Source organism: Rutidosis leptorrhynchoides, chromosome 2 (assembly GCF_046630445.1).
Source record: "Rutidosis leptorrhynchoides isolate AG116_Rl617_1_P2 chromosome 2, CSIRO_AGI_Rlap_v1, whole genome shotgun sequence".
In the NCBI taxonomy this organism is placed as follows: domain Eukaryota; kingdom Viridiplantae; phylum Streptophyta; class Magnoliopsida; order Asterales; family Asteraceae; genus Rutidosis; species Rutidosis leptorrhynchoides.
Genome location: NC_092334.1, coordinates 161435526 through 161441194, shown reverse-complemented (window position 1 = coordinate 161441194; position 5669 = coordinate 161435526). Strand labels below are relative to the sequence as shown.

Below are 5669 nucleotides of genomic sequence, written 5' to 3'. Positions count from 1 at the left end.
CTGTGCGTAACGCACAGCCCATGAAGGTTGATATATGATGATATCAGACACTTACTTCGAAACAACAACATCGGCTCAACTGTTTTTGATAATCATGAAATCTGCTCCAAGTTTTTCTTGCCGACGGTATTGCAGTTACCAGTTACCCGAAGGTAGAGTATAAACTACAATATCTTCAACAAAGGTTGCTATCAAGTACAAACCCAATAATAAGCCAAGTATAAATTACGATGAATGAAACTTTAAAAACATGTCAATATGAAGACATTTCCTAACAATTTATAGATTTAAGTTGCGTCACATCACATAAATTCTTGTTAGTTATAAATTAAGTAATCTTGAAGCTATATATGAACAAGAGGGTAATAAAAGGAAAGACAAAACATACTGAGAAAAGTCTAAAAAAATTGCAAACAACATATAAAATATATATGGTGGATGCAACTCAGCAACAGTCGGCCTACAGTTGCTTTACGTCTACCAACCACCTTGTATCCTGTAAGATCAACAAAATTCCAGCACCGCAAGAGTAATAAATCAGTAGTATACCACCTGAAACTTGGAGTCGATCCAAAGGCATTATTTAGACCATCAAAAGTTAAGTTGTATATACTTTCTAAACAGAACTAATCAAAAGCCTAATTCCAACTGCACCACATGGGTATACGTACATACATCTTGTCATCTGGGACACGTTCTTTGACATGCTTAAAATAAAATTAAAAAAGTGAAAAAATGGAAGTATAATCATGTTTTTCTAGAATAGGTGTGAATATAACGGTTATCTTACCTTCAGTACGGAGTTAAAACATGTTGTTCTACTATAGCTTGAAACAATCTCTACTTATAATGATGAAAAGGGTCTAGGTGACTCAAATTGTATTGGAAACAAATTCAGTAACAATAATGTTTACACATGATATTCAATTTTTTTGCAACGTTTTCCTTGCAATATTTAGATACCAAAACGTAGCGATTCGTTCCAACTCTTTGATTAGCTTCTAAAACATGTAGAGGGAACAATCAAACAGAAGAAAGAACTAAAAAATAATAATAATTATAACAATACCTAATTTCAACCTTAATAGCTCCAAGCTAGTAACATGATACTTACAAAGAAAGAGATGGCACGATGAATCAATAAAGCCCAAAAACACCCATAGAGCCCGTGGATACTTCAAAGGTTGAGCCCGTGGATACTTCAAAGAACCTAACGCATACACATAACCAATTATCTGTTTGCAAATTAATGAAGTATTGCCCTAAAGAAATAATGAAACCTGAGAGTTTACCTTGCTGCAAACCTGCAAAAGATACTGCAATTACCTTGCCGCAAACCTGCAAATTAGGAAAGCATGAATTTAACAAGATACAATAAGACAATATAAGACAATATGAATAACAAAACGAAATTCTAAATGGATCAAATGAGAAAAGCTAATCTGGAAAACTCAAATTGTGAAAGGAGTAGTACTTCTGGCGAGGAGAAAAATTGTGTACACGTGTTGTATCAAGGGAGCCTTTTCTGACGGCAGCTGTTGGAAGGAAGATACGTGTAAGTTAAGGAGTGAAGATGCTTGAAAAGAAGGTATACACGTGTCTTGTGTTAATGAAGCAAAAAAGAAATCTAGGTGTTAGTCATCAAAATCAATAAAAAGGAGAGCCACATGTCATTCAATCAACAAATGAACAATACTCGTTTGTATCCACCCATTGAAATCTTGCGACGTGTCGATGAACCGTCCAGATGTTGAGTATTATACCCGACTATATGTATCAGATGGATATGGATTTTTAGTCAAAAATATGTATTTATATATGAGTATTCGTAAATTAATAATGGACACGCGGTTACCAAATGAAAAATGGATACCGGATGTGGCATTAAAAAAATAAAATGAAGATGAATACGTGGAGGAACAATGCAAAGTGAGGATTAGGGTTTCCACAAACCCTAATTCCAGAGAAGATGAATACGTGGAGGAACAATGCAAAGTGAGGATTAGGGTTTCCACAAACCCTAATTCCAGAGATCACTCTAAAACACTACTCCACAAGATCAAGAAGACTAGCAGACTTATCGGTACTTAATTGACGCTCATCCATGAATATCTATCCATGACTTTGATCCTATATACATCTGGTTACAAAGATCAAGAAGATTCAAGACTTACACACACTGAAAACACACACAAAACCCTAATCACACAATACTTCAAATACAACTGCAAGGAACATTCATATCGCCAAAAAGGCGGTTTCGTTTGTCGCGGAACGAGGTTGACCAAGCGGGTCACAACAGAGGTGTCACGTGTATTAAATTTATATGTGCGGGGATTAAATCTTCTTCTTGGCTTTCTAAGGGTAGAAAGTGTAAGTTGATCTAGGGTCGTGTTTTTGAATGGTTTAACGAATTGAAGATCAAGGGTATATTTATCTTTAGATAAGTTTTCTAGATAACGGATAGTAGTAGGGTTTTTATCTAACAATCCTAGATGCGAGAAAGTAAAAAGGTTAGAGAGATACTCAGAGTATGCAGATCAAGAAAATGTTGACCAAGATATACCCTTAGGCTAGCAAAAGGTAGTTATGTTGAAGGTGGCCTTTGATTAAGACAATATAGGAGTGATCATATGATCCAATCGTGTAAACCAGTCTTTAATCTCTCGTGAGTATTCTTTGAGAAAAGGCAGGTATGTCACTTAGGTTACACTCTTGGAGTGACAGAACTTCGGATGTTATCCTTAGTTAAGCACTAGTGTAACATCCCGTTTTCCTCGATTATGACTTAAGGTGCGTATTTAACCTCGTGTACGATTAATATTGCATCTATGATCGTTAGTTTATAGTTTAAATGTTAGAAAATGTTGAAAATGGTGTGATCAGGCCTCCTGTCGCGTCTGGGCACTATGTATCGCGTTTCAGCTCGTCGCGATACGCGACAGGTGAAGCTGGAACGCGACAGGTTAAAATCCTTCAACCTGTCCACTTTGTCGCGTTCTGGTGAGGATTGTCGCGTAACGCGACAGGTTGTCGCAAAACGCGACAGATGTCACTATTTGACAATTTTAGCCATTTTAAATGGCATCTTTTGGGGGTGTAATGGTCTTTTCATTGTGGCCGGTTTTGGGAGCCTAAAAGCTGGTTCAAGCTTATCCAAACCTCATTTATCATTTCTTCATCTACCTAAATTCAATTTTAGAGAAAGAGTTGAGTTTCTAGTGAGAGAGAGCTCACTTGGAGAAGAAGGAGACCAAATCTCACCCAAGTCCAAGTTTTAAAGTTGTTCCCTACGTCACTAGCTACGTTGTGGTTGTATTGGTAAGTATTAACTCTATGTTTTGAGTTTTAATGGGTTTATGGCTAGGGTTTTGTTTGCTTGAGGCTTGTATGACCCATTTGGGGGTTAAATGGGTGAATTTGGGTTATAATGATGTAAGGAAACCCTAATAGCTTTAATCTAGGGTTTGGTCTTATGAATTGAGGTTGTAAGTATTAAATGGTGTTGTTAGTCACTAATACACTAGTTAAATGATGAAAGATTGTTAATGGGTCCAAGTTTGACCTAGTTTGTAAGCCTAAGTATTAAAATGGGTCAAATGGGTAATGATTGACCTAATTGGGTGAAATGGTTATGAAATACCCTAAGTTGTTGTTAGTAGACTCTAATCACTAGCTTTTAGTGATTAATAATGAGTCTCGGCCTTTAATGGGAGGTTTTGGTGTAAATGAGTCATTTAATGCATTTGGGTCATTAAATGCTCAAGAGTTAAGCAATGTGGTTAGTTCCACAAGTTTGTGTATTGAATGTGTACTTAATGTATTAGGTACTTTGCTTTGAAGCATACGGAAGTGTTTGATCATCACCGACGTGTTAATGTGAGTGGGATAAGTATACATGTACGTATATGATGTGTTTATTTGTATGAATGGATATGTGTTGTCCGAGTTAGTGATATATGTTGATGTACGCTAACGTATTCTATGAATGGATATGTGTTGTACGAGTTAGTGATATATTTGTTGTACACTAACGGATTTTATGAAAGGATATATGTTGTCCAAGTTAGTGATATATTTGTTGTACACTAACGGATTTTATGAAAGGATATATGTTGTCCAAGTTAGTGATATATGTGTTGTACCCTAACGGTCTTTATGAACGGATATGTGTTGTCCAAGGGTTAGTGGTATATGTTGTTGTACACTAGCGGTTGTTATGAACACCGATGGGAAGTTCAAGTACCATCCCTTTGTACGATTGGTTAACCATGGTTGTGTGTTGTAGTGTAGTATATCATATTGTTCGCGTTATATGCTATTGTCGAGCTAGCTTGTGTGGTCAGAGGTTTGTAGCATTATACTTGAGATTGGTATGCTATTAAATTGCTAGCTTGTATGCGGTATTGTGTAAGTGAATGCAAGTAGATAGATTATATATGCATATGTATAATAATTGCACTCACTAAGCGTTAGCTTACCCCTCTCGTTGTTTATCTTTTTAGATGCAGGTGCGGATAAGGGAAAGGGGGTTGTTGGATGCTAGTTCCCTATGTTGGATTATTTGTTGAAGCCTTTGAAGTCGACCTAGCGTTTTGGGTAGTTTAGCCCCAAACCATGCTCGGGTGTAGTTTGGATTAAAACTATCTTATTAAGGTCGAACTTGTGTTACATTTGATTAATGGCCTTCGTGCCTTTTGTAAACATTAAACTTGTGATATTGTTAAATGGGTTATACGTAACCGTTTAATTGGGCGCTATTGGTTTATTATTTTAAAAAAAATTTTACTCGAGTTTAATACGTGTTGGGTTGTTTCAAGTGGTATCAGAGCAAGGTCTAAGGGATTTAGGCGACTTGAGATAGGTGCCTAGACTTATACTTGTATTGTGTATGCGCTTTATGCGGGACTTGTAGGAGACGGGTCGGACCGGGGATTGGTTGGTGCCTAAGTTTAGGTGAACTAACTATGCGCTAATTGTTTTGTGTGTGTTTTTGCAATCATCAAGCGAGATAGACGTTGTACTAGCGAGTTAATGCGACGTGCTCGCGTAACAATGATTAGCTACCATTGTTCCGGGTTCAAATCGTGTCAAACAAGCGATGTACGACGATTGTTGAGCAAGATGGGACGGTGAGGTGAATAAGTATATGTGTCAGGTCTTTTCATTTGTTTTTTTAACCTATTTCCGTTTTATAGAATGAAGATGAGAAATGAACACGACACCAATGACGGAAGTACGAGTGAGGACGTTGAGTTCTCGGCCAAAGTTGAGGCCATCTTTAAACGTCAAAAAACGGAGTTTCTCGAAGACGTTAAGAAGATGTTTCTAGATACGATCAACGAGCAACTAGTTAATGTGGTTAGGGAACAAGTTAAGCTTGTTATACAAGAGGATAATGTGGGGAGACGGGACTTCTTTTATAAGAATTTCAAGGAATCTCAACCTCCCACCTTCGATGGTGAACGGGACCCACTTAAGAGTGCCCGTTGGATATCCGATATGGAGGGGGCTTTTTGTACAGGTGAATGCCCTCTCGATAAAAAGACGAGGTATGGTTGTAGCATGTTAAGAGGTGATGCTAAATTGTGGTGGGACGCGAAGATCCAACTTTATGGAGAAGAACAATGCATGTAGTTTACTTGGGATGAATTCAAGAAGGAGTTTTT

The 5669-nt window shown here is 37.3% G+C and overlaps 1 long non-coding RNA gene across 1 annotated transcript; it reads right to left on the bottom strand.

Moving 5' to 3' along the window:
• LOC139891544 (uncharacterized) lies at positions 1-1386 on the bottom strand. Its single transcript, XR_011773699.1, has 3 exons — positions 1293-1386; positions 791-1210; positions 1-558 (listed from the first exon to the last, which is right to left on the bottom strand). It is a non-coding gene; the product is annotated as an uncharacterized lncRNA (long non-coding RNA).
• Between the last annotated feature and the right edge of the window lie 4283 nt (positions 1387-5669).